The sequence below is a fragment of the Myotis myotis genome, unplaced genomic scaffold (genome assembly GCF_014108235.1).
Source record: "Myotis myotis isolate mMyoMyo1 unplaced genomic scaffold, mMyoMyo1.p scaffold_m19_p_1, whole genome shotgun sequence".
In the NCBI taxonomy this organism is placed as follows: domain Eukaryota; kingdom Metazoa; phylum Chordata; class Mammalia; order Chiroptera; family Vespertilionidae; genus Myotis; species Myotis myotis.
The window spans coordinates 94,282,427-94,294,832 of record NW_023416313.1 but is presented as its reverse complement, the minus strand read 5'-3'; the positions used below and the strand labels follow the sequence as shown (position 1 = coordinate 94,294,832).

Here is a 12,406-nt window from a genome sequence, read left to right as displayed (position 1 = left end):
AAGTCACAGGAACTGGCCTACTTTCCAGACCTGAGTCAATTCTCAGATCTGGAACCCATTGACTGAAGGGAGGCTGGTGCCAATGAGAATGGAGCCTGAAAGACTCTATTAAGTGTATTCAGGATATTGTTTCAATCCTTTTACCAGGTGACAGAGTTTATAAAAGTCTGGCTCTGCAGCAGTTCTAGGCACCAGTGCAAGCAGCCCTGCCATATCACTCAGCAGATTCTATGGTATTAAAGGGGTCTGTGCTTCAAAAAGATTCACGTTTTCTCTTCAGACTCTGACGGGGTAGCAGTGATGACCCACACTGGTGAGCATAGCCATGGCTGAGGAAGACAAACCCTATGCAGATGCTGTGCAGGTGTTTCGGGACCTGGCCTGCGCATCCAACTCCATCAAGACCAAGTGGCCTCGAGTTCCGGTCACCCACATCGTGCAGCAGTGCTGCTCAGATCATGTCCGTGCTGTCCTGCCACATCATGAAATAGGGACAGGAGGACCGAGAGAACCTGAAAAACAGTCAATGCATCCTTTGCTGGCTACTCCCGTTTGTTGATGTGGCAATTTGGATGGTAAGGACCAGGATTGGGGACTGCCTGCAGCATGGTATATAATGGCAGATACTTTGACAATGCTAGCTATAGGTGTTCTGTCTCTTGGGAGATGGCTAGTCTTGGGAAAACTCCATCGGGAGGCACTGGCTTTCAGTTCTCACTACAATCTGGATGATCTCATGGCCATCTTCCACAGTGGCATCTTGCCTGTCGAGAACTGGATAGACATCCATCAGAAGCGCTGTGAAGCCTTTGGGAATACAGTGGGGCCTTGACTTACGAGTGTCTCGACTAACGAGTTTTTTGAGATACGAGCCGTCTCTCGGCCGATTTTTTGCTTTGAGTTGCGAGCCAAAATTCGGGTTACGAGCCAGCTTCAGATACCCCACCGCTAGTTGGCGCAGCGAACGTCACAGTGAACGCCACAACATCAGCCCAGCATCACGTGTCTTACTCGTTCACTTTATGATTTGACATACGAGTAATTTGAGTTACGAGCTCCGTCACGGAACGAATTAAACTCGTAAGTCAAGGCCCCACTGTACTTAAGTGATGGATGGCCCTGAGGTGCTGTGTATGGTTTTCTGACAAGCAACTCAAGTGAAAAACAAGCCCACTGCTGTAACTGCCAAGACCTTCAAGGGCCAGGGCACTCCAAGCCTCGAGGATGCAGAAAATTGGCATGGAAAGCCAATGACAACAGAAAGAGCAGATGCAATTATCAAACTAATTGAGAGCCAGATAGAGACCTACAGACAGCTTGAACCAAAGCCCCCTGTTGAAGACTCACCTAAAATCAACATCACAGACATAGAGATGACCTCTCTGCCTGCTTGAAAGTCGGTGACAAGGTAGCTACTCACAAAGCATGTGGTTTGGCTCTGGCTAAGCTGGGCCATGCAAATGATAGAGTCATTGTGCTGGACAGTGACACCAAGAACTCCACCTTCTCCAAGATATTCAAGAAGGAGCACCAGGGTTAAAAATGGAACTCCCATTTGACCCAGTGATCCCACTTCTAGGAATACATCCCAAGAAGCCAGAAACACCAATCAGAAAGGATATATGCATCCCTATGTTCATAGCAGCACAATTTACCATAGCTAAGATTTGGAAACAGCCTAAGTGCCCATCAGCAGATGAGTGGATTAAAAAACTGTGGTACATCTACACAATGGAATACTGTGCTGCTCTAAAAAAGAAGGAATTTTACCATTTGCAACAACATGGATGGAACTGGAGAGCATTATGCTAAGTGAAATAACCCAGTCAATGAAATAAAAATACCACATGATCTCACTCATTTATGGCTAATAAAGACCATTATAGACTGATGAACAAAAATAGATACAGAGGCAAAGCAGCATCGAACAGACTGTCAAACTACAGCGGGAAGGCCGGGGAGGATTGGAAGGCGGGGGTAAGAGATCAACCAAAGGACTTGTATGTATGCATATAAGCATAACCAATGGACACAAGACACTGGGGGGTAGGGGAGGCCGGGGGAAGGTCAAGGGACAAAAAAAGGAGACATATGTACTACCCTTTATAATACTTTAAGCAATAAAACAAAATTTTTTAAAAAAAGAAGCACCAGGAATGCCTCATCAAATGTTTTATTGACGAGCAAAAAATGGTTAACGTGGTGAATGCCATCTGTGGTGAGACCATTGTTTAGCACCTTCGCTGCCTTTTAAACCTGAGCATTTGATCAGGTCTGGGTTGGAACCATCTCTCATACCAACATCCACATTATTGGGTCCCACTGCGGGCTATCCATTAGTGATGGTCCTGGAGGATTTGGTCATCTTCTGAGCAGTTCCCAACTGCACCATTTTCTATCAAGTGATGCAGACTGACAGAGCATGCTGTGGTCCTGGTGGCCAATACCAACGGGATATGCTACATTCAGACCAATGGACCCAAAACTGAGGTTATTTACACCCCACAAGAAAGTTTTGAGATTCGACAGGCCAAAGTCATTAGCCAGAGTGTCAACAATAAGGTCAGTCATTGGAGTTACTCTGCGTAAAGTCTTAGCAATTGTTGATGATCTTTCCAAACAAAATATCCAGTGACATGTGTACCATTAAATCCCTGGATGCTGACATCATCATCTCTAATGCAAAATGCACAGATGGCCAAATATTACAATAGGGGATCACCACCCAGAAGGTGGCATTGGGGAGGTCTGTTCAACTGCTTCTATGGAGCCTGGCATTCTGGTCCATGGGCTGGCAGTGCAAGGAGTTCCTCCAAGTGGGAAGTCTAGTGAACTTATGGATATGTTTGGAATTAGTGCCAAACACATTATAGTGGCTATGAAATGTATGTTAACAAACTAAAATACTGTTGACATCTCTACATTTATGCCTGTTAAACCATCATTTAAATCTATAATGTGTGTTCTTTGTTGTTCTTGAAAGCAAAGCAAGTTAACTACCTTCCAGTTAAGTCATAACTACATATACAAGTATAACTCTCATCTTTAAGTAATTAAAGTAGGTTATAAGATTTTAAGTGACAGAAGAGCTAACAAAACAACCACATAAAGTTTTATGATGAGACTATAGATATCTGGGCTGGGGATCAACATAGGGTTGCAGTTTCTTAAATGTGGGTATTTTCCTCCTAAGTAAAGAAGATGTGAACTGTAGACTGCAACTACCTGGGTTATGCAGCACTATAGCGCCATGCTGTATGTACTGTTGTCCCAGGTTGAGAATTTATGTGCTGACATCCTGCCTGCAGCTTCCTGGGTACCATGTAACTGCAGATGCCCTGGAATTTATCACCCTCTAATGGTGTGTGAAAGCTCTTAGATTGTCCTCTGCTGCTCGAGGTGACTAGTTTGAAGAGAAGATACAACTAGTTCTAGTCTCCACACTGCACTCTTTTGTGAGGTCTCAATGTCTCATTTGCCTGATGATCAGACCAAACTGTTAGCTCAATTATATTCATCTACTAGTTAAAGTTAATGAAGCATTTAAAAAAAAATCCAATTTAGAGTAATCCACTAGGACCATGGTCGGCAAACCACAAAATGCCACGTGCAGGCGCACATGTACAGTGCGATTGAAACTTCGTGGCCCATGTGCAAAAGTTGGTATTTTGTGGAAGAGCCAGTATTTTGTGGAAGAGCCACACTGAATGGGCCAAAGAGACACATGTGGCTTGCGAGCCGCAGTTTGCCGACCACGGCACTAGGAGAACCATAGCAAGGTCATACCATATCTAGTAAAGATCTATACACCATTCAAAAAGATGTTCTTACAGACTAATAGTCCTTGGTTGAGATGGAGTATCTGACCATGGGACATAAAGTAACTTTGCAGCCAGAGATAACCATCATGAGCTGGGTTCTGTCAGATCCAGCAAGTCCTAAGTTGGGTGGGCCCAGCAGCAATCCATCACAAAATGGATGTTGACAGATACAAGACTGGCCATAAGTAGGGCCAATGGACACAATAAAGTTGCATCAGCTGATGGCCCAGATCCCCATGTCATCTTGCCACTATTGTGCTGGTGTTTACAACTATGTGTGATCTGCCTAGACCAGAGTGGTTGCTAGCTGAGACTGAGGCAAATCTACAAGTGGTGGTAGAGAAGGGCACAAAGTCCCAATTACTTCAAGCTTGAGATCCACTGCAGCTGCAGCAACTGTAGTTTTCCCACTAACTTTCTTTTGTTTCCTCAGCAATAAAGACCAACCACAGTCCCGGGGTTGCTGGTGACTAGGTGGCGGGACTTACTGTAAGAAGCAAGTGGATCTGAGCATCACAAGGGCTGAACTATAACAGATACTCTGATGCTCCATGTATGCGTATCTCCTCTTCAGGCCCAGGGCCAAGGCGCCCATCCTCCAGCTGCTGCTATTTTCTAGTCAGAACTTTTATAGCCTTACCACAGATATAAACTGAGTTAAATCCTCAACCCACAACTAGAATGAACCTTAATAATTTGCTAAACCTTAAAATTAACACCTTAAGTTGAACTAAAAAAAGTAAAAACTCTTAGGCAACTAGTCCAAATTGGAATCAAACCAAGCCATAACATCAGGTTTTCTCAGATCTAAACCCAAACCGAAGTGCCAGACACTTTGCACATATAGCCCTGGGTAGACTCTCTGTGGCCTTAGCAGCTCTTGCTAATTAGAAGCACCTGACTTTCCCCCAGCAGTTTAGTAGATAAATGTCTTCCAAAGTGTGCTCCCACCTGAGGTTAGGGAAATTGGCTAGAATTTTAAAATTTTAACTTGCACTTAGTTATCTATTTGGTTCAGATGGGGAAGAAAATATGAGTTATTTTTCAAAAATTAATTCCATACCCCCCCCCCCAGCATCATACTCTCCAAGTCACATCATAAAAATAAGTGACACCTGGCTGTGGTTAATTGTGAAGCAAATCTCAGTTCTCACCTAATTCTCTAAATATAAGGAGTGAAATCTTAACCTCATTAACAATGAGATTGCCTCACAACTCAGACATAATCCTTGGGCTTCTCATTCCAAGAGGGTTGGGGAGGGAGCTCTTGCATTGTTGCTCACACAAGAGATAACAGGTCTGGGTGTAAGCCCCATGAGGGCAGGAGCCATGCATCTTTGTATTCAGTACATCACTTAGCACTGTTGCCTGGCACTCAGCCTACGATCAATAAATAGTGATTGAATGAATGAATGAGGCTGCAGAGGTCCACAAACCAGCCTGCTTGTTGGCATGCTTTGAGGGGACTTTGGCCAGGACATTTTGAAAATGTAGCTCAACCAAGCAAGAATGGGCTCTTTTCAAGTTCTATTCTGTCAAGACTACTGCCACTTTGTTCACACTTGGCATCGAAATCTAGCTGTGCTGCCAGCCACATCCACTGAACTCAAGTTAGCAGTACCTGAAATAGCTGTTCTTAGGACTTTAAAATGGTAGCAAAAAGAACCAGGTTCAAAGGAATGAACCCACACTATAGGATGATTTTTAGAGTTTATTAAACAGTATGAGCTTCAATACATATAATAAGAGAGAGGAAGAGGGAGAGAGAAAGGAAAGGAAAAGGAAAGAGAGAGGGAGAGGGAGAGGGAGGGAGAGAGAGAGAGAGAGAGAGAGAGAGAGAGAGAGAGAGAGAGAGAGAGAATGAATCAGGTTTTCCTGGGAATTTTGGGTGTTACACAGAGAGCCAGTGACCGGAAGTTGCTAGCTAAGTTGTCAATGACAGCTCTATAGAGGAATTAGTGGATTTTAGCTTCTGAGGTCCTGAGAATTGCCATGGTCCAGTTCTCCCTGAGGAATGTTTGGTTGTTCAACTTTCTTGGGTTCCATGAGCTACCCGAGTATCTTTCCAGCAATTTCACTTTTACTTAAATTTTATCCTATTGGTTTCTGTTATTTGCAAAGAGAAGGAAAGCATTTTAGAGGAAGAATGGTGGTGTCGCTGAGGAAGTGGTGAGGTGTGGGAAGGAAAGCTGAAAGGAGAGCTGGGGTGAAGGCTCTGAAAACAATCACCTTTCTACAGAGTCTGTATGGACCAGAGGCTGCCAACTGTCGACTGGAGCTCAGCAGAGGGCTGCCAGGGGCCACACTGAGTAGGTAAGATTGGTTTTTAAATATTCATTTCAAAAGCTGAATGTTTTCTTTGCCCTCTTCTCTGCTTGGGAAATCTCCCCTACAGTTCTGGCCGCAACCACTTGTTTTGAATCTCCCTCCCTCAGCTTTTCGTTATCCTCCAAGGTGCTAACTAACTACCAATAAAAGGGCTACCTGGTCTTCTCTTTGATTCCAAGATATTTCTTTGAATTATTAGCCTTTTTATTGAGCCCACGGAAGGAACTCAAACAGTAACTAATCCTTGTCCCGTTTCTTTCTCTTCCCAAGTATCTCATTGTGAGAATGTGGAAAGCAAATCCTGCCTCTGCTTCAAGCTATCTACTTAGATGAATTTATTGGATGCTAATCGAAAGAAAAGGCTAAACTAGGAAAAGGAAGAGTTGTGAGTTTAAGAAAACTACACCAAATTTATGAGGGAGGAGGGAAGGAAAAGAGGAATTTAGACATTTATTTGTAACATGTCTTACTGACAGTTAAATACAGTGGTTTGCTCTGTTTCTGCCACTTGAGGGTTATTTAATTAAATTCATGCCTAGGATGCTAACCAGCTCCACATCTAAAATAATTGCTTCTCTGTTGGTGAGATGTAAAGCCAGGATTGATTTTCCCCTGGCCAATAGCTCTTCTTTTCTGAGTCATGAATGTCATCTCCACTCTCCTCCCCACGTAATTTGATCTCTGTATTTGATCGCTATTTAGTAGTACACTTCGATAAACAGATGTCTCAGTAATTAAAATCCCATATGGGCAGACTCATCAGTGAGTTACATCTACTTAATAGTCAGCTTAGAAGACTTTTCACCCTTGGCTCTTCTCTTGTCTTGGTGTCATATGTCACCGGACTTTAGCAGGATTTAAATATTAGAGTTCAAACTTGTGTTTGTTTTCCTGCAACTCTCTTCTCATTTTCTGACTACATTTTCCTCACAAAGCCCTGATCTCTTTTCCCTTTAACTCACCTGGATTTTCTGTACAGTTTGCCAACAGCATTCAAATTCTCATTGGATGAATCATTCTATTTTTCATTCATGCCAGCACCCGCAATAATAAAAATAATAATAAAATCAGAACAGTGTTGTTAGAACCATGGATTAAGAGTGACTTTTATTTTTTTTCCCTGAGGCGTAACCAAATATTTCAATCTGAATGGTCCCTGATTTTTTCTTTTTAACTATTTGAGATCAAATACAGGTCACTGAAGGATTTTGATAGCAACAAATTATAGAAAGAAAGAAAGCATGTTTGGAGTAGGAAAAGGAAGTTAAAGTTAGAAAAGGCTTAGTTATGGAATTTACTCACTTTTGAGAGAGGATTTAGATGGAAATATATTAAAATGTTTATACCTAAAGAGATAATGTTCTTATGATAAATCTTATGATACCAATATTCCATTACATAAACTTGAGGTTAATGCTGTAACTTATAGTAATAAAAGAATTTCCCTTGCAGTTGATGATGCACGCTGATTTTAAGAACATTTAAAATAAGTAGATAATATATATATTTTTCTGATACCTATCAATTCAGACTTGAACAAAGATGGGATAAATGAGTGGGCAACAGTCATATAGCAAAAGGATTCGTTATTTTCCTACTTTTAAATGGATGGAGGTCCACTGCATTTAACATAGATCCTTTTATATAAATTTCTCAGAACAAGTATGTTTCCTGTGAATTCCTTTGAATTCACAATTTATTATGAAATAAAAAAATAATATTATGAAAAAGCAAACAACAAGTTCAGAAGTTAACTAGTACTATTTTAATTTTATGGAAGTAAATTCTATAAGTATTTGTGTAAACTTTATTATCTTGATTGTATTTAAAAACTAGGTGAAAATCCTTGTGGAATGAGAGCTTCATTTTGGTGGTTTAGACATTTCTAGCCTTGTTATCTAAACTAACAAAGGCCAGGTAAATAAACAGAGATATAAATTTAACAACAGGCTTCTTAGATAAACAATGACAGGGATGAGGAGTTAATATTTCAGGAAGGTAGCCTCTGAGTTCAACATGATGGGAATGTTGGGAATGTGTTGTTTTTCACAGCTTATCATCTAGCTTCATTACAGACCTGATGGCTCGTGAGCTGGAATAATTTTCACTCTCACCAAGCTCAGGATAACCCAGCCATGGGCAAACTATGGCCTGTGGGCCGGATCCAGCCCCTTTGAAATGAATAAAACTATTGAAAAAAAAGACCGTACCCTTTTATGTAATGATGTTTACTTTGAATTTATATTAGTTCACACAAACACTCCATCCATGCTTTTGTTCCGGCCCTCTGGTCCAGTTTAAGAACCCATTGTGGCCCTCGAGTCAAAAAGTTTGCCCACCCCTGGGATAACCCCTTCTTGTCTGTTTCCAGCTTTCTTCCCCTCCATGCCGCTTGTGGTTAATCCACTTTAGTTCAGGGCACATCTTTCTCTGACCCAAGCCTTTAAGCCTTGTTTTCCCCCCATTCATTCCTTATCACATGTTCATCCATGTTCTGCTGTCAGCTTCTTTCAGGTCACTAAATAAAAATTTTTTAGAAATTACTAATTCCCATACCCATTTTTGGCTTCCCACTGCCTTAGTATAAGTTGGGGAGAATATTCCTGACCTCCTGACAAAATTGTGAAGGTCAAAGGTGCTCTTGTGGATGAAAGGGCTTTCTTTATATATGGTGACATGTGACCAAGGAGTTTGGGCTCCAGCTCCAAGTATCTGGCTCAAATATAGCTTCTAGCATTTTCCTATCTGTCTGAACTTCAACAAACTATGTAACTTTTCTGTTTTTTGGTTTCCTAACGTGGAAAACAGAGGTCATAAAAGCACCTAAATCCTGGGTGATGGTTGTTTCGTGATGGTTACATGAGATCATTCATGCATGTTATAATGTCAGAACACGCTTAGAACAGTCCCCATGGTAAGTCCCAATAAGTGCTAGCACAATCCCATTGAGGTTAGCCAACTTCCTCACAGCTTCATGTCTCTCCAGCCTCTGGGACCTGTTCTCATTTGGGCATTTCAGAAAGCTAGGCTGTATTCCTCAGGTGTGGTCTGTGACAGCTAAGGATGGGAGTGGGGTGTAAGAGTCCTGGCTGAGGATTGGCAGGTACTTAAAAAAAAAATAAATGTTTTTTGTTGACTTTAGAGAGAGGGGGTGGGGGAGGGAGAGGGAGAGAGAGAGAGAAACATCGATGGGAATTGATTGACTGCTTTCTGCATGCTCCCTACTGGGGATTGAGCCCACAACCCCAGCATGTGCCCTGATTGAAGTCAAACTGGTGACCGGTGCATTGAGCCACACCAGTACTTTTAACAGTTGTCTCTATATTGTGTTTACTCTTCATAGCTTCCTCTGGTGATGACTTTATTTTGGATAAATTATGTTGCTATTCCAGTTTGTATTTAAAGTCACAAAAATATGTACTTTCTACTCTAGAAAATGGGGATAGTAAGAATACCTACCCCTGGGCTTACAATGAGCTAAATCAAGTGAACCTCTTCCAGAGGATCCAGGAAAGCACAATATTCTAGGGATGCTTTTGAAAAAGAAATTGAAGAAAAAGGAATTTGTAATACAAATATCATCTTGTACACATGAAATGAGGTGGAAACAAACAAAACAAAGCATACAGACAACAAAACCCTAGCATTCTAAAAGGGGACAAATGATTCTTCCAAATGAATGCTCTTCTTCAAAGTGCTTCCTTCTGAGTTTATGTCCACAATACAATGCTGCTGTTGCCTAAAAAGTGTTGGAATTTCTTCTTTGAAAAGACTCTTAAGGACCTTGGTGCAAATACTGACATTTTATTATATTTATGCAAATATCTACTTTGCAATTTATTCAATATTGTTTATAATTTTTTGACATACATAGGCTTATGGAGATATACCTGTGTGATTTCTTCCATTGTTTTGTGGTTCTTTCCCATCCAAGAATCACTGAAATATTCATTTATATTTCCTTTTAGTTCTTTCACAGTTTCATTTTCACATTTGCCTCTTTAATCTATCTGGAATGTATTTCAGTATATACTACAAAGTGAGCATCTGATCTGTCTTTTTTTTTTTCTCTCTCTCTGGTTTTCCTAGTACTAGTTATTGAATAATCCATATCCTCTTTATTGGTGATGCTTCTTCATTTATTGGTATGTTGAATTTTCTTTCACATAATGTCACTGGACTTTAGCAGGATTTAAATATTAGAGTTCAAACTTGTGTTTGTTTTCCTGCAACTCTCTTTTCATTTTCTGACTACATTTTCCTCACAAAGCCCTGATCTCTGACTATATCTATTCTGAAATATTAGTCTATCAATCTTTTTTTAGAAATTCAAAATAATTGTAATTATTGTGGGTTTATTATATCAGGTACAGTGAAACTCTGTTATTACTCTTCTGTTACAAAGCTATTCTGGCTACTCTCTCCTGTTTCTTCCTCTAAACGGAAATTAGTTTTTCAACATAAAAAGAATCCCATTGGAATTTTGGTTAAAATCAAAATAAAAGATAGATGTATCTCAGAGCATAACAGATTTTTCAATTTATTAAAATTTTTTTTGGCTTTTCCCCACCTGCCAGTAAGGTGCTTGGTCCTTCCAAGGAAGTTAAGGCCGAACTGGGGTGAGGCTCACTTCGTCCAGCGACCGCTCTCCTTCCACAGGGGCAGCGCTCACTCAGCCCACACCACTGCCTCCATCACGGAGCTTGCCTGCGTCTACTTGGCCCTTATCCTGCACGACCATGAAATGCTGGTGATGGAAAATAAGATCAATGCCCTCATTAAAGCAGTTGGTGTAAATGCTGAACCTTTCTGTCCAGGCTTGTTTGCAAAAGGTCTGGCCAATGTCAACATGGGGAGTCTCATCTGCAATGTAAGGCTGGTGGACCTGCCCCAGCAGCTAGTGCTGCACCAGCAGGAAGTCCTGCCCCCTCCACCACTGTGCCCCAGCTAAGGAGAAGAAAGTGGAAGCAAAGAAAGAGGAGTCTGATGCTGATATGGGCTTTGTTCTTTTTGACTAAACCTCTTTTGTAACACATTCAATAAAAAGCTGAACTCTGTTAAAAAAATATTTTTGTTCTCCTGTTTTTTTTTCCATTTTATTTTTGTATAGATCCCTTTCAGTTCTTGCCAATATTATTTATATGTTAATAGATTTTAATATGTATTATTTCCCAACAAGTTATTATTGGGTCGCTGGAAAAGTTATTGATTTTTAAGATAATTTTATAATAGCTTTCCAATCAGGTCTCTTGAGGTTTTTAGGCAAAAATATGATCTGCAAATAAAGACAGCTTTGCCCTAGGCTGTTTAGTTCAGTGGATAGAGTGTGGCCTGTGGACTGAAGGGTCCTGGGTTTGATTCTCATCAAGGGCACATGCCGGGGTTGCAGGCTCGATCCCCAGTGGGGGGCATGCAGGAGGTAACCAATCAATGATTCTCTTTCATCATTGATATTTCTATCTCTGTCTCCCTCTCCTTTCCTCTCTGAAATCAATAAAAATATATTTTTAAAAAAGACAGTTTTTCCTTGGCTTTTCAATATTTTAGCTATTATTCCTGTGTGTTTTTTTTAATCTTATTACAGAATTATTTCAGCACAATTTTAAAGATAGCAGGCAATCTGTGGCAAAAAAAAATATATAAGAGAGAGAATAGCAGGCATCCTTATACCCAATTTTAATAATTCCTCCACTGCCATATCATTAAGTATGGAAATTTAAAAATATACCCCAGCGTAGGTTGAATAGTAAGGTGAACCCATCACCTACCTCAACAATTGTCAATTTTTTTGCATATACTTTTTATGGGATTATAATTAATCTAGCCTTTTATATGCTAATTTGGAAATATCTATAAAAAAATAGATCCAGCAATTCCATTGCTAGTCATTAATCCTACAAGTACACCAGCCCCTCTAGGCAAAGATATTCAAGAATGCTCAGTGTAACTGTATATAACTTCAGAAAACTAGAAAATAGCCTAAATATCCCTAATAGGTGAGTAGAAAGTGGTGCATTCATATAATAGTACTCAGCTGTCATGAAAAATTTTGGTAGATTTATGTGCTGATGTGCGAAGATGTCAAAGTTACTTATACAATGGAAAAGGCAAGTACAATATGAATAGTATGATTCCATTTGTTGTTTTTCAAAGGAGACAGTAATATGCTTTTATGTGCATGGAAAAATTCTGGAAGGATATGTAAGAAACAATAGAGGTTACCTCTGGGAGGAAGAATGAAGAGTGGTTATGGGAGG

At 40.5% G+C, this 12,406-nt stretch overlaps 1 protein-coding gene and 2 pseudogenes across 1 annotated transcript in view; all 3 read left to right on the top strand.

Moving 5' to 3' along the window:
- SPAG6 (sperm associated antigen 6) overlaps positions 1-6,075 on the top strand; it is a 77,581-nt gene extending 71,506 nt beyond the window's left edge. The window contains 1 exon segment of the mRNA XM_036345150.1: positions 5,943-6,075. The gene's annotated coding sequence lies outside the window, so the exon portion shown is untranslated.
- On the top strand, positions 326-2,933 carry LOC118666273 (annotated as a pseudogene).
- Positions 3,251-11,206, top strand: LOC118666231 (annotated as a pseudogene).
- The last annotated feature ends 1,200 nt before the right edge of the window (positions 11,207-12,406 follow it).